The sequence below is a fragment of the Herpailurus yagouaroundi genome, unplaced genomic scaffold (assembly GCF_014898765.1).
Source record: "Herpailurus yagouaroundi ecotype Mexico unplaced genomic scaffold, PumYag 100, whole genome shotgun sequence".
NCBI lineage: Eukaryota > Metazoa > Chordata > Mammalia > Carnivora > Felidae > Herpailurus > Herpailurus yagouaroundi.
The window spans coordinates 65,720,203-65,741,843 of NW_024412391.1; the positions used below are offsets into that span (position 1 = coordinate 65,720,203).

Here is a 21,641-nt window from a genome sequence, read left to right on the forward strand (position 1 = left end):
GATATGGTAATCACATGGGCCACAAGGAGTCTAGAGAGTTCTAAAGCTTGGTACACAGCTTGCCAGTTTGCACAGGGTCATTCCTATGCCATGGGAGTTGGCATATGGCGGAGCACCCTTTTCAGTATAAATCACATCCTGCACTACTCTCTGAAAGTCTTCCTGTTACATTTAAAATTAAAATTCAACCCCTTTATCATGGTCACCAGCAATGTGTTATCTGACCTCTGCCCACATCTTTAATGGTACCTTCTTCCTTTTCCTCACTGTTCTCCAGATACTTAACCCTCACAGATTCTTGCACTGGTCATTTCCTTAACTGGAATGGTGTTTCCTCAGCATCTTGCTTGGCAAATTTCTTCTTTTTCAGTCGTCAGCTTAAGTGTCACCTTTCCAGAAAGGACTTGCCTGACCACCCTGTCTGTGTTTGGGTTCCTGCTGCCCTGTGCCCTCTATCCCAGCATCTGTTGATTTCCTTCATAGACTGTGTCAAAATCTGTAATTATTCATGTGTTTACTTGTACTTTGTCTCAACTATTTATTAGACTGTTACCTTCATGAAATTGGGGTCCCTGCTTATCTTGCTTATACTAGAGCCTAGCATAGTGGTTGGTGTATACTAGGTACTCAAAACATTTGTTGAATGAATGACTGAATATGTTAGGGTTGCTGTTCTTGAGTGGGGGTTGTACTAAGTGACATCTGCCGTCTTATGTCTACTCTAAGGCCCTGAAACTAACTTGTTTGTCCTAAGGAGAAAAGTGTAAACTCCAGTAAGATTTAGTCATGTTCCTCCAAATGGGGCAAGTGATGATGTTTACAGGGTCCTTTTCTTATTGGAGCTGTGGGCTAATGACAGGTGATCATATTCCTTGAACACTTACTGTGATTCTTTGCCATGTAGGAATTACTCCTTTCCCTAACTTCTTGATTTTTTTACACATATGCTACACTAAAGCACTTTTAGCAGGCCCATGATAAAAACAATGCATTAATTAAAATGATGCACTCTCTCTTAATTTTACACTTGACAAATAATAGCTTTTGGTTGTCATTAAGCAACATTGTTAGCACTAAATTAGATGTCTGTTATGGTTGTGTAGGCAAGTGGTTTTGCTGATCTTAGCACTGGTTCCCCTGCTCTGGAAAATATAAATCATCACTGAGAAAGGTGGTGTTTCTTTATGAGTCCTTGTGATATCAGCCTCAGGCTATGAGATGTGGACAGATAAGTGTGCTCTTCCAGCTGAGATTTCTTCTTCCTGTTTGTTGTGCCTGAGTTTTTCACACCTTACCAGTCATATCATTCTCACAGACACTTCTGGATAAGCCCCTACTAAGTGTACAGTGTGGTACCTGGTTCCTACTTCAGTGATTCAATCTCCTTTCTTTTTTTATAACTAAGGCCTCCATATAACTGATTGCAGTGGGATAGTTGCTTTAATCTCTATGGGAATATATATTTTGCTAATACCAGGACTTTCTTTTTAGAATGATAGTACCTTCAGGAGTCACATTTATGGTCACTGATTTAAAACAGACACTTCTTTACCCAGGAGAGGTTTAGATACAATGGAAATCTGGTCTCAATCAGGTATGATACCTGTTAGCTTGAGTGACTGAAAGAAAACCAAGTGAATTTTGGGGGGGAGGTACACAAAATATGCATTTGGATAAATGGAGGTCAACACTGGTTCAAAATTAGGCAAGCTACTTATTTCTGGGCTGCAGGTTCCCCCAGTCTCATAGCTGCACTGACCTAGTATTTGAAGGTAAGTGATCTTGACACTTGTGGAAAAGAATGTCTTGCTTACATTGTACAGTGTGTCCTGGGACCTTCCCGCATTGTAAGGGCAGCCATTCATCTGGCTCCTTCCTCTTGTGGAGAGTAGCTGTAGACTAGAGAGGTTGAAAATATGATCAGCTCAAGGTCTGGAAAGCTCTATGATTTTTAGATTACCCTCAATTACTAAGTAAGCATAAAACTAAATTCCATATTTGAAGAAATTAATTTTATCCCATAACACTGAGCTCCAAATGTAGGAGAAACAAACTCAAAAGGAAAGTATAATTTTTATTTGAAAAGTTTATGAACCTGCTTGTGAACCCACTAAAACTATGAATCTCATTTCTGAAAGGGGACCATTTCTTTCACACACCACTCAGGATGTGATCGCCTATCAACTTTTAGATGTGCATATGCTCATGTTTGTGATTTTATTAATTACAATTTCAATTCCTTAAAACTAACCTTAAAAAATCTTCCCAACAAAAACTCCCTCTTTGTAGTAGGTTTCTATCTTTAAGAGATGATATGATTCTGAGGAAAGCTTTATTATTCTATTAGTGAGGGCTGGTGTGGGGAAGATTTAGAGAGATATGTCTGTGTATGATCCTCACAGTCACATGACGGACAGACTGAAGACAGCAAAGCCTTGTCCTGGAAAACAGACCACTTGGTAGTAGTCCTGCACCTTGGTCCTCTTACCAAAGAGTGCATGGCCATATTAGAACTACAGCAAGGAAGCTGGGTCTTGAGTTTGCGTCCTGATCCTGCTGTTGACTAGCTCTGTAATTTGGGTCATGTCACCAAGCTATCCTAAGCTTATTACTATTAAATTTTTTACTATTAACCATCTCATGGGGTTTTGTGAAGATTCAATGAGACCATGCATAAAAGGGTGAAAAAAGATGATGTGAATGGAATGATTATTATTAGTAGTACAAGCTCTTTATAGCTTTAGTTGATTTTCTACCTGCAGTTCAATGTTGTTGGATATTAGGTGTCTTTCCTTATTTTGCTGGTGGTAGCAAAAACTTCAATTATAGTTTTTTTTCTTGGGACTAACCCAAACCTAAATCCCTGCAATGTATCTCTATACTACAGGCCTTAAAAAGATATAAAAAAATGCTACCAGTAAACCACAGCATCCCCTGGCATGCATAACCATCGGTACGTCAAATCTGGACTTAGGACTCTTAAGAGCATTTCTTTTAGACTCAAAGAATAGACAAATCTAAAAGAAAAAAATAGAATCTTGTCAGTTGGGGCCTATGATGAATCAGTTCTTTATTTTACAATTTTCTTTTTCAAGTTATTTCTAAAAGGAGGCAAGTGATACTTGCTCAATAACTTAGCTGCAGGTCAAGGTCTGTGACTATAATCTTTAATTGATGGATGTTTGGTTTCCATCTATCAATAGCTTGTCTAAGGGAAATTATATTTAGGAACAATTATCTAAGAGACAGGCTCCCTGCCTGCCCACTTGGGTGTTTTATCTTTGGATTTAGCTAGATGACTAAAGGCATATGTTACTTTAGTTTCTAAAGAATGAATGCCCTTCCCTGAACTATACTAATACATTATGTCCTCAGCTTTTTTTTTTTTAAGGAATTGCAAGAAAAGGCATATGGAATCAACTTTTGATTTTAGTTAAAATGCTCTTGAGGACATTGTCTATGTTAGTGTCCCTAATGTAAAATCAGACATGAGAAATTTCTTTGAGAATTTAATCCCAGGAAAATCTTTGTCTTCCCCAAGGTACCCTTTTTAACAATGAGGCCTATATAATTGATTGGTATGCTTGCTTGTCATTTCAGTTTCCAAGAAGCTTGGAGCAAAATGTGAGGCTTAATAGCATTAATGTTTACTTTAATAGCTAGCTTATTTACATATCACTTTTTTTAACCTTGCTAGGTTGTTATTCATATCTTTTGTTGTAAGCCATATGAAGTAATTTTGGGAAAGGATCATGATATAAAGAGAAACAAAATAGCAGCTATTAATTATAATAGAAGAAAAAGAAGGAGTGGAAGAGGGAAAAGAGTCATCATCTTCATCATCAGTATCATAGTGAGGGGGGCTCTAATTACTTTTAATGCAGGAAAAAAACTAATAGTCTTTGTACTTGTATTAAGATGCTTTTTAAAAATTATGGAACATTTTGGGGTGCCTGGGTGGCTCAGTCAGTTAAGCGTCCGAGTTCAGCTCAGGTCATGATCTCACGGTTTGTGAGTTTGAGCCCTGTGTCGGGCTCTGTGCTGACAGCTTAGAGCCTGGAGCCTACTTCAGATTCCGTGTCTCCCTCTCTCTGCCCCTCCCCTGCTCATGCTCTGTCTCTTTCTCTCTCTCAAAGATAAATAAATATTAAAAACAAATAAAAAGATTATGAAACATTTTAAGCACTAGAAAAATATAGAGACTAATGTAACATGTACCCATGTACCCACTACCCAAAATTAACAAGTATTAATATCTGCTATGTTTTCTTTAGGTAAAAAACTTTAAAGTAATAATGGTTACATATATAATCAAAGCCCTCTATTTAGCCTTCCCATTTGTCCCATCTCCTCCCTGTCCTGAGGTTATCTTTACTCTGCAGTGAAATTTCCTGTCTGGGCATTGATACATTACTGCATGTATCTATGCAATTTGTTTTTTTCTTCTAGCACAGTTTTTGATTTTTATCCATGTAAATCATTTTTTTAATGTTTATTTATTTTTGAGAGAGAGAGGTGGAGAGAGAGGGAGACAGAGAATCCCAAGCAGGCTCCACACTGTCAACACAGAGCCTGATGTGGGGCTCTGTCTCACAAACCATGAGATCATGACCTGAGCAGAAATTAAAAGTCACACACTTAACTGACTGAGCCACACAGCTCAATCCATGAGCCTCTTATCCATGTCAATCATTTTAATTCCTGTTAATTGTTAAATTCTTTTTTTGTAATTACACCACAATATACTTCATTCCTTTACTGAAGGACATTTAGGATTTTTCCAATTTTCCTTCTATGGCAAATGATACTGCCCTGAATGTTCCTGTGCACAAAGTAGGAGAGTTCCTCTAGGGTATGTGCCTAGAAGGGGAATTACTGGCTCATAGGTCTTCATTAATTCATTCTTCAGCAAATAATCCAGGGCTCCCTATGTGCCACATTAACATTCTAGGTAGCTGAAGATGCTATAGTGAATAAGACAGTCAAAATTCCATGAAGTTTCCATGAAGCTTACTTTCTGGGGGTATAGTGGGGAAAAAGGCAGTAAACATGATAATAAACAAAATTCAAGTACGTTAGACAGTGACAAGTGCTCTGGAGAAATACAAGCAGAGCAGGTGATAGGAAGTGTATATTGAAGAGGTTTGGAATTTTCTATAAGGTGCAAAGGGTATCTCATTATGGTTTTAGTTTTCTTATCTCTTATTATGAGTGATGACAAATGTCCTTTCATACGCTTAAAACTGTTCATATTTTATATACTCCTCAAAAATTCCTGTATTACTCATTGCTGATTTAAATCCTTTAAATTCAAATGCTCCTTAAAGGTTCACAAATCAAAACTAGGCATAAACCTTTTATGCTTTTAACTCTTATAGCTTGTAGGTCTCATCAAAACAAATGTACAAATTACATACATCCCTCACCTCTGCAAAAGCAACAAACGTTAAATAAACACCAATAATTTCATGTGAAACACATTGTTAGCAACTATGGCTCAGGTTCCATCGGGCTTGGTCTGCCTTCCCACCTGGCGCCACGAGATGATGCAACTCCCTCACGGCTCTTCCCTTTCTGAAGCACTGAAACACCTTTGTTCCTCCAGCACACTGTGAAGTCATCTGGCCCACACTTGGTGCAGAAGCCTCATTTACTCTGAAGTCTACCTCTGTTCATTGCTAATTAGCTGGAGACAATTAAAATGGGACTACTTGGCACAAATCTGATTGCAAACACAAAGACAAACTGGGTCTGTGAGGCAGCATTTGGGTATCAGGTGGTCACCCAGATGATTCTGAATATGTTTATTTTAGCAATGAGGGAAAAAAATGGGAAAAATACAATAAAACCAATGGGGCATCAGTAAAAATAAAAAGAATATGCTTATGTTAGTTATTAGTGAAAGGAAAACCATAAATTAATAAATTCTCAATAATATATTCTGGTTGAAGATATGCAAATCTTCCCAAATGGGTCAGTCTACCTAGTTTGAGAAACACTGTTCTACCATAGATTTAAAGCCCATAGTGGATCTTGAACACTAACGTGGTTTCTGGAATAGGCTAACTTTTTTTTTTTAATGTTTATTTATTTTTGAGACAGAGAGAGACAGAGCATGAACGGGGGAGGGTCAGAGAGAGAGGGAGACACAGAATCTGAAGCAGGCTCCAGGCTCTGAGCTGTCAGCACAGAGCCTGATGCGGGGCTCGAACTCACAGACCGTGAGATCATGACCTGAGCCGAAGTCGGACGCGTAACCTACTGAGCCACCCAGGCGCCCCTAACTTTTTTTTTTAAGGGCATAACATTACTCAGATGCCGGAACTACTTGTATTAGAAACTGTTGGAATCTTTTCCCTTGGTTTGCCTACCCTGTCTGAAGCTCAAATTGGGCTCCTTTTTGTTAGAAGACCAGGCAAAATTTGCTGTGCTATCCTTCATTCTATTGATGTTCACTTCATTAAGAGAATTCCCTATTCTTCCCTTCCCTCTAAGGTCCAGATATGCAATAGTGGCTCATTTCATTTCATTTCATTTCATTTCATTTCATTTCATTTTTTTTATTTCATTTTTTTAGCTTGTGTTCATTAGCTGAAACTCTTATACCTGTCTGTGCTTTTGTCATGTGGATGACATATTTAGTGGAAAGAGGACTCAAGACTTCCAATTTCTTTTGTTCCTGATTGCTACTAGATTTGGCTCTGGATTCCTATGGGTGAAGGGCGAATGCATCTGCCCAACTGAATATGTGTCAAATTCTTTGTTTCATTATTCACAACTTGAATCATCAAATATTCCCTTCGTAATGAAGTGAACTCTGAGAACAGGGTTTATAGTAATACATATTAATAGTGTTGATAGAAATGGCTTTATCGAGAAATTACTACTTGCTGTTAAATGTTATATGACTAAAAATTAGCATACTTAGGAAATTTTCCTCAAAGGTGATAAGTTCTTCATTGAACATGTATGTGTGTGCTTGTGCACATGTATATGATTGAATAATGTGAAATTATAACTTCTGTAGGTCAAAAACAGACAAATACAAGCAATATCATATGGTTCATGTATGCATTTATATATATTTCAGATTTCAGCTGCCTTACCATAGCTGTAACAAAGATAATAATGTCTAATTTCTTTTTCTTGAAAACCAACAGTCAAGCCAGTCACCTGGGTTTTATTTTATTTTATTTTATTTTTTTCAACGTTTATTTATTTTTGGAACAGAGAGAGACAGAGCATGAACGGGCGAGGGGCAGAGAGAGAGGGAGACACAGAATCGGAAACAGGCTCCAGGCTCTGAGCCATCAGCCCAGAGCCCGACGCGGGGCTCGAACTCACGGACCGCGAGATCGTGACCTGGCTGAAGTCGGACGCTTAACCGACTGCGCCGCCCAGGCGCCCCGTCACCTGGGTTTTAAAACAAACTTTTCTTTACCAAAATATTTGGGGGATGGAGTGGGCAAAACACTGCAATAAGAATGTCCTGTTTTACAGGGGCTCAGTTGGTTAAGCATCAGACTTCAGCTCAGGTCATGATCTCACCGTCTGTGGGTTCGAGCCCTGCATCAGGCTCTGTGCTGACAGGATTCGGATTCAGATGCCTGATTCGGATTCTGTGTCTCCCTCTCTCTCTGCCCCTCCCCTGCTCATGTTCTGTCTCTCTTTGTCTCAAAAATAAATAAAAACATTAAAAAATTAAAAAAAGAATATCCTGTTTTACAGAAAACCTGGAATGCCTTTGTACTTCATTAGCTAAATTCTTCTAGGGCTCAGGGCTAATCCTCATAAAGGCTACAATCGCCATTCTAGCCCACAGTGAAGGTTCTTTCCTCTGAATTCAGTGATCTTCCTTTGTTACCATTATTTTAGCAAATAATTCTGTATTTCCTTTTTTCTAAATAAATTGTAAACTCCTTGGAAACAGAGACCATGCCTAGACTCTCTATGGCCCCCTAGTATCTGCTGATTTGGCTTGAAGAACATTCTGAATAGGATTTAATTATTTAAGTTGTTGGAGTAACTAGAAAATACTTTCAGAGGACTAAGAAAGTTGCATCTTGGGAAATCAACCAAGGATCATCCTGCTTTCAAGGAATTTACAGTCTCCTTTGGGAGACAATGCAGAGACTCATAAAGAGTTTAGTGAGGCAAAATCACCTAGGTTTTAGATTCTCTTAACTGCTCTATTCCAAGCAGAATGGTAAAAAGAAGCCAGTTCCACAGACTGGGTCTGTTTGGCTAACTTGAGTGCAGAGATCTTCACCTATTGATTTTGGCATGGCAGTGATATACATTTAACTGGTAAATAATTACAGTGAGCCAGTTATCAGGTTTGTGCACTTAAAGTGCTAGTAGGGTGGTATTTTCCTCGATGGGCAAATTTGAAAACACATATGAATAACCTACAAGTATAAAAATCTGGTTTTTAATATGCCCTAATGTTCAACAACACTGTCTTCAACAAAAGCACCCTATGTATCTCAAAAGTCATGACAATTTTTATAACAGCCCAGAAAAGACCTTCAGGTAATTAATGGCAACACTTCGGGCAATATTTTTTTTTCTTTTTGTCCTTTCTATTCTTATAAGAGAATTCAGTGTCCTAAAGAAGAAAGATAATCTTTCACATGGACCAGACACCTAATCCGAATTTAACCAAAAAGTCAATATTTAGCTGTACCTTATCAGTGTGGAAATAAATGTCAAGCATAGCAAGAGACACAAACAAATTTCCAACTGATTTCTCGTTTCTATGCTTCAGTGTTCAAAGCCGTGTGGCAGAGTTTCAACATCAGATAAGACAAAACAGCCTTTGAAAAAAAAGGCAACAAATGACAACACTTGCAGCTGCCGAGACCACGGTTTATGAGAGGAAAACAGACGCGGGAGATGCATTCTAATCTCTCCTGGTGCATTCCCTTGGTCACCTTCTGGCCTGCGTGACGCTAACACTTGATCATTACTGGTTGCAGGCAGCATTTTAGAGCCAGAAACTTGCTGAGTAAAGTCATAATTTGTTGCTACCCAGGACAATCGACACAAATTGTTTGCATTCTAAATTTGCCATTGCTGGGAGTAGACATATCAGACATGGCAAGATAGCTGTGGGTCTCTAAAACAAGAGTCCCACTAGTGCTTCTCTGAAGCTAGGCCCCAGTTGATGGGTAGAAATGAGGTTTTCAGTCTTTTAAGAACTTCAGAACCCTTTCAGGATTCCATCTCACTCCACAGGACTCCGACCCACCTCACTCATGTAATTTTTGTCAAAAGTTGTATTTTGTTAAACAACAAGGTTACATTGGAAAAACCTGTAATGACACTCAAATTTAATGAGGTGGTTGGACTGTCTTTAAGCATTAAAACATTTGGTTATGGAAAAAAGGAAATAGTATAAGAAAAAAAGACAGTGACTTAAATGGCTAAATATGTATTATTACTGACTGACTTTTTAAGGAACTGTGGGTGGGCTTGGCATTTCATGGAACATGGAGGTCTAGAAGTTGCTCATAGAGAAAACACCATTTCATCTAGAAATCCAACTAGAAAGGACATGTATGGGCTAGATTTACAGAACAATGAGGCTTAAGAGTTCACCAAGGGCAGGGATCAACCTTTCCAAACTAATCATATGGTAAGAGTTGCTTCAATGCTTGTTAAAAATACAGATTCCCATGACCTTGATGACTCTGGTTTAGGGAGACTGTAGTGGGACCTGGAAACCTGTATTTTTAACAAGATCCAGGGTCCTTTTATCATCAGAAAGATGTGGAAACACTGCTGTAGAGGATCCTAGCAAAATGCAGGTTACTTGGTAGTGGAATGAACAAAAGAAACTGAATGAGCATGCTAGAAAGGCAGTCTCAGCCACTGATTTCTCTGTACACTCAGTGTGCCAGGGCTCCCAACCTTGCATAGCTAACTCCCAGTCATGGGGGAAATGACCTTCAGAAGCAGTCGATAAAGGTTAGGTTTTTGAATGTCACATGGAATACTACTCCTTCATTTTTGTTGGAATGTCATAGTGACACACACACACACACACACACACACACACACACACACACACAGTCCTAAAAAAGGAATGAATGCTAAGTGTTATAAACAGAAACTTGTTTAAGTCTCCCTTAGGAAGAAATATTTTTCGTGCTTCCTGTCATAATAGGTCCCACCAGGCACAAACCATCTTCCCTCTTTAACTTATCCCTAAAGCCACAAAGAAGTGGGGTTGAGAGCAGTATTCTGATCTCCATGTGGACAATGCAGCTAATAATTTCTGTACATCCAAAAGAAACCTAGTTTTTCCTGTTCTGAAATTGTATGTCTCATTAACGTTGCCATGGTCTTCAGGGGAATAATTTTGTAAACTCCATAGCAAGCAGGGAAGATCAACCTCCACACAATTGGTAATATGCTGTTACAGAAAATGCAGTACTGACGGCATGGATGGGAAGCAAGAGGAAGAAGGTGGAACCTGTGCTGTAAGGTCCTCTGGTAGAGCTTGGGCACATGGCAGGCTCAGGGACTGACTGAGAAGACCCAATCATCCCTTTTGTTCAATTTCTATGGCTGCCTATCATCATTATGGGGCTAACTTAGGTCATCCAATTTCCATTGAGAGGACAGACAGCACACAGGACAAAAAGAGCTCCAGGGAATGGCCTGCTCTATATTTGTGACTTATTGGGAAATTTATTGAATATTGTTGGGGAAAAGGCAACCAGGCAGAACTAAGGAAGTTTGCAGGATGGTCCAGTAGTAGTTCTTAAACTTTGCTGTATATTAGAATCACCTAGGCAAGCTTAAAAAAACCAAGTATGTAGGTCTTGCCCCATACTAATTCAGTCAAAGTTTCTGGGGACATGACTAAAGAATCACTTAAAAAAAATTTCCTAGGTTAATTCCAAAGAACAGGCCAATTTGAGGATTTGTGATTTTTAGACTGTATACTCTAGATCTTTTTTAGTTATATGTTATTCCCTCTGCAGGAATGGTCCTTCAGCCTTTATGCTCATGAAGAAAGACCTACTCATCTTTTAAAATTCACCACACATATACCTTCCATTGACAGTTCATTCACTTATTCAATAAATATTTATTGAAATGCTTCCTCCTCCATGGCAATGGCACTCAGTGACAACACTTAATACATTTTGATTGTTTTAATTATGTATTATTATTTTTTGCTCCACAGACTTGGAGTTCTTTAAAGCCAGGGGTTGCATCTTTGATTTTTATAACACATTTTCCTTTATTTCCTTCATTCCTCCAGATTCCCAGCTGGGTGATGCTTATCCCACAGACACTCAGTGTTGAATAATAATTTTTGAAGTTTTGGTTACTACATTCAGTGGATTCAAAATTGATACAGTTTGACTTTTTAAATTAAAAGTTTTGTACTTGTAATGCTCTGATCTATTTGTAATGTTCTTCTCAGAGATGCTCATAGTTTTGTGAGTCCTTTGCAGTAGCATTAAATGATGCTTTCATGTACTGCATGATGACTCTAAGATCCATTTCCCAGGCAATACTTGGGATCATGAAATTTAATATCTCACAAACTTTTGTTTTTTATGCTCACCCATTCTGAAGTTCACCTGCCTGTTTTTAGTTCACTTACTCCTTTATCTGTCATTTAGGGGCCCCCTAGAGTTAGGCCCCACACTACCTAGTTAACCTTCACCTGCCCACATACATTTTCCAGGCTGGTCAGTCTGGTCTTCTCAATGTTTATCAGCTTTTTAATAAAATCTATACCATACAACGTAGCACTAGCCTTTATTCAGTCTATTTTTTTATTGCCTAAGTTTTTCTTCACAGAAGATTGTAGATGACTCTTCCCCTGACTGTGGGGATTGTGTCATGTATATCTTTCATAGGTCCCAAGGCATCTAACACAATAAAGGCCATATTCTAGGTATTTAATATTTTATTCTTTAGAGGTTTAATTGAATCGTATCTGCCATCTGATAAAACAGGATTATTTAACATCCAATTTAGAAGATTTCAAAAGGTTTTTTGTGCTGTGATTTTCTATAAGACATTATCTAAGAAAAGTGTAATCGCAGATATGGGGCCCTGTTATGGGCTGAATTGTGTACTTGCTCCAGCCCCCAACTCATGTTGTAGTCCTAACCTCTCAGGACCTCAGAATGTGACTGTATTTGGAGACAGGGCCTTTAAAGAGGTGATTAAATCAAAATCATTAAGGTGGACCCTAATCTAATTTGACTGGTGTCTTTATAAGAAGAGGAAATTTGGACACACAAAGAGATACAATGAATATAAAGAACATGTGAGGACATAGCAAGAAGGAGGCCATCTTTAAGCCACGGAAAAACGCTGCAGAAACCAAACCTGACAGCACCTTGATCTTAAACTTCTAGCCTCTAGAAATGTGAAGACATAAATTCCTGTTGTTTAAGCTGTTCAACCCATGGTATTTTGTTACGGCAGCCTGAGCAGACTAACACAAGTCTTATTTGCTACCTGTCCAGAGTGACTGGGAACCTCTCAGGGACAGATTTTCAGTTCCCTCTAGATTGTCAGTTCCCTCTTCTTCCTGCCTCAATTGGAAATTTCTAGATCATGCCTCCTCGATATGGAGGATGAAACTGAGAAGCAAAGAGATATTCCTCCTTCTCTCCCATTACCTTCCCTAACAAACTGAAGCTTGGTTCTGTGCAAGGGGATCTTGCCCAGATTTTCTTTCTCCTTTAGCCTTGGACTCAAGTCACTTTCCAAGTGAAAAAGGTGGGTAAAGGTAAGGTCCAAAAGCCTATGAAATTAGTTTTTTCTTTTTTCTTCAAAACTCATTGCTTTCATGTGCATAAATACAGTAGGTTAATTTGTATTTAATTATTATCTGAAAGAAGCTATTGTAGTTTGGGTTTTCTCTAAATCAGATCCTGAGACAAGAATTTGGGGGTAAGCAGTTTATTTTTCAAGTGGTTCCAGGAAGCACTATCCTGCTAGGGACCCTCTAAAAACTGTAGGCCTAGCAGGGGGCAAGAAAGCTGAGGCATTTATCAATCATCCTCTATCACTCATGGATGCACAGTTGGTCCTGGAGAAATGAACTCTCACCACTCTACTTACCCTGGGAGTGGGAAGAGCCTGCTCCTGCAGGCAGAGGAAGTCCACAGGCAAAGAGACAGATATTTGAGGTAGGAACCCATTGGCTTGTGAAGGGAACCCTTCACCAATGATACAGGCAACCAAAGCTACAGGAGTGGGTCAAGTGGATGGATACTGGTGGGGCATGTCTGTTGAAGAAGACTATAGTTTTCAGAATTGAGGAAACTGGACATATGTTCTCTGAAGTTACGACTTGGGGCACACAGGAAGCTTAGTCGGTTAGGCGTCTGACTTTTGCTCAGGTCACGATCTCACAGTTCATGGGTTTAAGCACTGCATTGGGCTCTCTGCTGTCAGCACAGAGCCCACTTCAGATCCTCTGTCCCCCTTTCTCTCTGCCCTTCACCCTTAAAAAAAAGTTATAACTTACTCTGTTAGGTACCATAAAAACAGATCATTAGTGCTCTGGGATTTTTTTGTGGCTAATTCCTGCTTATCTTCCAAATTCTCACTTTAGAGTCATTCTGCCAGAACTTTGTTTATTCTTGCAGTTCTACAGTAGCTGGTTTTGGATTGACCCTGATCATCGCCCTCTGGTGGTCTACTAGGAGGATATGTGCAAGTATGATGCTTTGTCCTGCCTCCCCACCACCCAAGTCTTCCAAATAAGCCATATTGGAAATCAGGGATAATTTAGTTTCATTTTTAGCAACCCTTCACCCTTGCCCCAAAGGACTTATTTTCTAGTAAGGGATGTACGTGTGGGGATGGGGTGGGGGTGGAGGGTGTTTTAACATGGCCATAAACCTACACAGTGGCTATCGATGAGATTTGGTTATGTTCTTGGCATGTTAAAGTTACTGTCAGAAGTTTTTTGTGAAAAGTACTGAAGATTATAAGGGATGAGAAAGCCAGGGGTGACAGCTTGATCCAGTAACAAGCCTTAGTCATCAGAGGAGAGGGGCCATTCTGAGAATGGTGTGGTGTCTATGACTCAAATTTGTCTCTAATCCTGGCCTCCCTTTAGATGACACCTCAGCCCTTCAGAGAGTTGAGACAAAAGCTATAAATGAAAATGAAAAGAGTTGTTTTGCTAAAATTTCAATGGACACTGGAGGAACAAGCAAGATTACTAGGGACTCCTCTAACAGAATGTGATGCAATCAAGAGAGAAAGGGGGCTTCTCTTCCAGTTCCAACAATGTCCACAGAGAGGGCAGGAAAAGGGTAGGAAGAATTAGAAGCCACATGGTATCTGAGAAGATTTGTTCCTTAACACAGGTGAGAAGTGCCCAAGGATTTAGCAGTTATTTGGGTAGTGCTTGATTAATGGGTGTGCCCTGATGAGCAAGTTATTTAACATCTTTGAGCCACGGTTCTGTAAAATTGAGATAATATTATCTACCTAGTGATGCTCTTGAGAGTATTGAGAAGATAATTCAGTGCTTAATATAGTGCCTTGGATATGGCAAACAATAATAATATTCTTGTTCTCCGTATCATATTAGATAATCTATGACTATGTTAAGTAAGATCCATCTAGGGAATTGCCTCTACTTTGTTCTTTGGTTTTTAGTTGGTTTTATAAGAATACATATTTAATGTAATCTTCATAACTCAATTTTTTTTTCTTTGAAAAGGAAAAGGGGGGAGGGGCAGAGAAAGAGGGAAAGAGAGAATCACCAAGAGGCCCCACATCCAGCAGGGAGCCCATGCTCACAACCCTGAGATCATGACCTGAGCTGAAATCAAGAGTCAGATGCTTAACTGACTGAACCAGTCAGGTGCCCCAATAACTGAAAATTTTAAAATAAACCTTTGGTGTAGATGCAGATACATAGTTTGTAAAAGTTTAGATATATTTTCTATGTCTAGTGGCTTTGTCTTATTTTTTTTTGACTCCCTCAAAAAGTATCAACAATTAGTATGGCCTCACTTCCTCTAATATCAACTGGGTTGTTTTTTCTGCTTTTTGGTATCAGCTTTTGCTTGTTTGCATCTCTTTCAGCTAAACTGGTACGTAAAACTAGGGTCTATTGTGTACTTCTCTTAGTGTCTCCTTTGTAAGCTGCTGGAAGGATGTTTGCTGGGTCCGTGTGAAAGTGCATATTGTCTAGAAGACAGAACTATTTTTAGCTTGAAGGTAGAGCTGTGTTTTTCCTTCTTGGCAAATTCTTTTTGTTTTGATGAAAGCCAAAACTTGAAGCTAGTGGTGACAGGATAGGGTCCTAATTGCTGTGCTGTTGGAAATAAGGAGAGATGTTTATTGCTAATCAAGTAAACAGCAAACCGAATTTCAACAATGTAATAAGATGAGCCCACTGAGTGGGCTGGTCTTATAAAATACTTTTGCTAGTGAGCCTGGGAAACTTGTGAAGTGGTAATAATAAAAACAGCATATGGTCTTTGCAGGAACTTTGTCATACATAAGCGATGTGCTGTGGGCGTGGTAATGAACTACAGGTGTATTTGGCACAAGACTTCTAAACTGGGGGAAGTGGAATTTTGCTTTTTTGCACATTCTGGAATGTGCTTTTGAATTTCTGGTATTTTTTAAAAAAATAACTTAAGAACTACGTTATTATTTTTTTTTATTCCTTATTTGGAAGCTATGCTGGTCAACATAAGAAAATACTTAACTTAAGATCTTCAAAGGCATGCTGTAGAGGTTTGGAAAGCATTTGGTTTGGCTTGAAGCAAGTTTGGCTAGTGAAGTGACAGGCAAACAAGAAAGAACAACAGGTGAAAAAATGTGGAGTTTCTTTCATCTTTCAAAGGATTTTCTTGATGAATTGAAACAGCCATGAAAATAAGCACTGGCCTTCATGCCCAGTGGCCTAAAAGTCCTTAGAATGGGCCAAATCAGAATCAGGCAGAGGCTTAATGAAAATCAGGCAACAAGCCTAGGCCTAATTTAATATGTGCTGCCTCCTTCCATTTTTTTAAATTCCCTTTGGCTCAATTTGTAACAAGAAATCTGGTTTTGTGGTAGAGAGATATTTCTCTTCTTTGACTCAAATAGAGGTTGGTAATGACTAGCAAAGGCAAACGGTGGCACTAGTTACTCAGTAGAACCAATGAAAATTTTGGTTGCCTAAACAGATTTTCTTGCTGGCCTCTTACTTTTAAAAACTGCTTATAAAAATTAACTGATATATTTCTGGACTAAAGTAATATCTCTTGCAATGGCTGAATGAGAGTCAGAGACAACATTTTTCATTTTGCTTGGGAAAAATACTGCATTTGATCATAACGATGTTTTAGAGCAGTTTTTAAAGATGTTGACTGAGCTTCAGCAGTTTCCCAAACTTGTTTAAAGGAGTCTTCGGGATCTATGAGTCACGTATAATTTTCTGATTACAATCACAAGACAGATGTCTCCATAGAATTCTGTAGAACTTTAAAACATATTTGAACTGTGCAATTGACATAAGAGTAGGACATTTTCTCCAATGTTCTAGTTTATAGAGTGGGCCCACCGAGGACCTGGGACTGGATTCACAGACTCCTAGGCCCTCAGTGGGGACTTCTTTCTTGCCAGTACCTCCCAGGAAGAAATTGTTGCTTACTTTAGCATTTAAATACAAATAAAACTTTATGTAACTCATGGAGATAACTAACTTAGTTTATTATAGCACATGATGGAGATAACTAATTTTATTTATTACAGCACCTTTATGAAGTCCTAGGAGATGCCTGAATTATAATAATTGGTGAGTCTGTTTTGTGTCTTTCTCCAGAACCTTTGTTTAGGGAGCAACTTCTGAAGTCAATGACGATGCCAGATTTAGAAGAATTCTAGAGGCATGTGTTTGGGGAGCAGCGTGGGTGAGAATCAGACTCGATCTGCAGACAGTAGGACGTTACCAACATGTACTGAGCACATGCTATATAAACAGATGACAAGACAGTTGAACCCTGTGACAGATCACTCCTTTTAAGGAGAAATATAAATGTAGTACTCAGCCACCGTCAAAGAGTAGTCACAAACAACCACTGCCACCACTACCACCACAACAAACCATAGTTTCAAAAGAAGGCTGGTACCTTAGTTTCCTTTTGAAATGTTTAATGAAAAGCTGCACAAAAAATGTCTGTGGATTTGAGGATTTTGGAATAAGCAAGAGGCAGGGACAGAAGCCCATGTGCTCTGTCTTTACTGGTTTTAATTGTTTTGGTTTCAAGCTTAGCAGCACAATGCTCCAGCCAAGTGAATGTACATGTACATGGGATGTTTTGTGCTTTGCTTCACTCAGGCATTTGAAGAAAGGCCCTGGTTTGCATCAGTTCGACATCATTTTAGTGTTAGAGGAAACACACCCCTTGAAACAATTAAGGGATTGCAATTTATCATTAGAGTGAATAATATGTTGGCATGTCTATTTAGAATAGGGTTTTAGAAATTAATTACTGGAATAAGTCACAAAATGCCTCACTGTTTTCTAACAATTAAAAACTCCAATTTGACAATTGGATGACGAGAAGTTTTTCAGAAGTTTTTTCAGTTTTTATCACTTATCACTTTAGAAAGGGGTCGACAAACTTTTTTTGTAAAGAGTCAGATAATAAATATTTTAGGCTTTGTGGCTTTGTGGCATGAAAGCAGCCACACACAGCAAGTAAATGAAAGTGTGTGCTCATGTTCTAATAGAACTATGTACTACGTTTTATATTTAATTTTAACATGTATTAATACCTTATTCTTCCTCTGATTTTTTTATTCACCTATTTAAAAATGCAAAAACTATTTTTAGCTCTGGGTTGTACAAAAAATAGGCAATGAGCCCAATTTGACACAACGGCTGTTGTTTGCAGACTCCTGATTTAAAATAAGAGGACTCTGTTTACATAGGATAGCCGAGCATTAGTTTCAAGAGCAATGGGTTCTTCAGCTAACCATAATTTTACAATTCTGGTTCAGTGGGTATTGTTTTTAAAATGCATTGTTTGGGTGGTTTGGAGATGGCACTATGAGGGCTGCGCTGCATGGCCTGAGGTTTGACAAATTAAACTCTGCCTGTGTTCCTCTTATTATGTTCCAATTCCATTCATCAGTAAAAGGAACTTGTGTCATTGCCTCACTTGTTGCAATGAATAAATCTGTAAAATTTTACAAAAGAACAACTGCGTGGATTCTTTTGCCGCCTGAAGACTTGAGTGTTAGGTTCCTCTTTATAAAAGTTTCCATGACAATCTGGCCTGAGAGAATGACAGGTTTGCCCTCATGGGGAATTTCTCTTTAAGGAAGCTTTTCTTTCACTAGGAAGCTTTATGGGGGCTTAACAGTGGGTCAAACAGGGAGGACCAAATAGGACCCTTTCATAAACCATACCTTATACCCACGCTGGCCTGAAAGAGAGCTTGTTTCCTCCTGTGTAGAGGATGGGCTGATGTTCAGAAGCTAAGAGTTTAGAGAGGACCACCACACATGCTACTCCAGGGTCCTTGCTTCCTGGTGGTAACCAAGAGATCCATACATAAGCATGTGCTGTTAATATATGGGCTAAGCCAAGAATTATAGGTCCCTAGCTTTCTCTATTGAAAGGCAGTGTGTGGAGTGGTAAAGCAAATGGACTGTGAGCTTGACTGAGTCTTTACCCTGGCTCTACCATTTACTAGCTATGTGAGTTTCACCTCTCTGTGCCTCAGTTTACTCCTCTGAAAAAGGGGCATGATAACAGTGATGCCTAGCTCACAGGGTTGTTGTGGGGATTAACTAAGTTGACATATGTAGCGCAGTTTGAGAACAGCACCTGGTACCTGGCAGTGAATAATAAATGATAGCAATTGTGATAATTTTCTTTCTTTTTAGCCTTTAAAGTAGCACCATTTACAAACTCATTTAGAGGAAGATTCCTTCCCTCAGGCATAATCAGTATGATAATATCCTTTAATCTCTTGCTTTTTCTTTCCCACCTATTATCACTTCATCATTCTGTGATCTTTCAGCCTCCTCAGCCACCTTGTCCTTATTGCCATTTTGGATCCTGGCCTTTATTCTCTTCCCACCCATTGATTGCACTTGGTGATAAACTCAGTGATCTCCTGGATCTAAATTGAGAAACACATGGCTCATATATAAGGGAAGCATAATTCATCGAGTGTAACCTAATATACTGCTATGTATTTATGGCACAGCACAGTCTGGATTTGATTGAAAATCTATAGGTTTTTGAGGGAGGTTTGTAGTAAGCTACTCTCTCCCTGCCTAGAGAAATTGAAGGGATAGAGTCTGATCGGGAAAACTGGTAATGTTCTGAATGTAGGCTTTATGTCTCATCATCAGTAGAATGTTCTGTATTCTAAAGACCTTCAATAAATACTTTGTGTTTGACTATATATACTGGGCTTGGGTTCTCTTTCCTGTCCAACTGCTTTGTGGGCTGGAGGAGAAAAAGCCTTAATTAAATGTTGCGGTGTACTATTTTAAATCCAGCTAAAGCTTTATTATCGCCCCTCTTGGGCCTGTGTTCTGGAGGAGGGCTGGAGTGTGGACAGTTGGTGAGGGAAGCTTTTATTTTGGTTAATTACTGTCCTGGATTTCTCTATTCCTATTTTCTTGGAAGAAAAGTGAGATACTATTTTTTTGGACTACTCAATATACAGAAAGTAGGATTTTTTTTTCTAAAGAGAATGGATTGTATAAGTTATGGGCAAAAGCAATTCTGAAACATTTAATATACTTGAATAAGGAAAGGCCATTTTGCAAAAGGTGTACCTGAGGTCTTTGGGTTTTGCTCTTCTGGATGACCCTAAAAAAACAGTTCTAAGACTTGTAAGAAAACAGTGTCTGCATTAAATGCCTGCTTTTCCCTTAAAAAACACAACACAGGCCTATTCTTTTCCCTCATATTTCTTTACTTCCTGGTATCTTATCCATATGAGACGTCAAAGGGTACTTTGTATATGGAAGAAATACCCAGGGAGTAGAGGGGAATGAGACTGTGCCCCAAATATAGTTTTGATTGAAACAATCTAAATGACATTGCCTATTGTATTAGTAATTTATGCTCTAGGCTCACAGAGTTGACATTCATTTATTAATGCATCTTTCTCCAGCATACTAGGCTCCTACTGTGTGCAAAGGGCAAAACTAAGCCATGTATTTGACAACCAAGGTCCACAAATGCCTGTTTCTGTCACTCATGTCCGAGGTGAAGTATTCTATGTAGTATTTTTATTGTATATTTTCTGGAGTACAACCAGTGGCATTCAGGATGATTTTGTTTGTTCTTCTACGGAAAGGAGAAAGAAGAAAACTAGCATTCTTAGTGCTTACTACATATTAGGCAATGTACATATATGATTTCATGGAATCCTTGCATTAACCCTTAAGTATAAGTATTATTATTCCCATATTATAGGTGAGAAAACTGAGGGTTGGGGATTAAGTCCCTTACCTAAAGCCACACAGCTGGTAGGTTGTAGAAAGCTAGGATTCATAACCAGGTCTGTCTCTTTTCACTAACTGAAACTGCCTCCCTTTAAGCAGAGATGGTTTTTGTTAACCACCTGGAAGAAAATGCTGACTTGGGATATGGAAAAGTGTCCTCCAAATCAATTTAAAATTTTTAAAAGAACATGTTATAGATATAAGTGGGAAAAAATGTTGCTTCATAAAGATTTTAAAAAGTAAAAATTTTAAGCTTAAAAAGTGGGCACAATTAGATGTCTAAAATAAACCGTATGTAGCTCTATACTTAGAAAATTCGACATTTAAAAGGATTATTCTGCAGAGCTAATCAAATCCACAATCTTTGTCAGAGTAAGATATAATTTAATAAGCACGGTATAGACGGAAGAAATGAACAACCACCTGTTTGGTTCTAAATTTCACGGTGATGATCAAATTTTAGAATTTTTTTAATTATAAAAGAATTGCCAATGAAGGATTAAGAACTCAGAACTCTTACAAATGCTTAAGAGCAACCACAAGTTCTTGCTGCAAAGCAGAGACAAAACAGTCTTCACTTTTGTGCCAGAATTTTCTCTTGGCTCAGATGACCAGATCTACAAAAGAAAAAATGGGGAGAGCTTGCTATTCTAAAAAGGTTTCCTGATATACTTAGGGGGAAAGCTGTAAAAGACATATGAATTCTTCTAAAATAGGTTATCTGTGGGTTATCTATCTTATTACTGTACAAAATTCTTTCACTTTTCTCATTTTGATTTCTATTTTTGTCTGCAAATGTTAACAACTTCTCTATCAAGGTTTTGAGAAGGTAAAAAGAAATGTAAAAGTATTTTGGAATGGTTAAAGTGTTATATGGAATGGCAAATACAGAAAATATTTTTCAAAATTCTCTAATAAATTTTCATTTTGTAGTAATACAGTCCCCTCCCTCCCATTTCCTTCCCTCCATGATTGCCCCAGGGAAGAATCAGGAGGATGTCATTCACCTAGGGTATGGGAAGGATAAGACAGTGATATCTTACTGGTTAAACGCAAGAAGTTAAATGCTTCAAATTCTAGGAAGCAGAAAGAGAAGAGATGTTTCTACCCATAGGGTGGGTAGAAACATCGAGATGTCGTTAGGAGAACCCAGAATTCCCCTCTCTTTT

General features: G+C 38.6%; 1 long non-coding RNA gene across 3 annotated transcripts in view; it reads right to left on the reverse strand.

Annotated features, from left to right (window-relative positions):
- Positions 1–21,641, reverse strand: part of LOC121028757 (uncharacterized) — a 360,230-nt gene that overhangs the window by 118,489 nt on the left and 220,100 nt on the right. For 2 of the 3 annotated variants that reach the window (XR_005789417.1, XR_005789419.1), the window contains one exon: positions 1,815–1,899. The exons of the other annotated variant lie outside the window; for it this stretch is intronic. This is a non-coding gene — a long non-coding RNA (uncharacterized LOC121028757). The remainder of the gene's footprint in view (positions 1–1,814; positions 1,900–21,641) is intronic. 3 annotated transcript variants of the gene reach the window in all.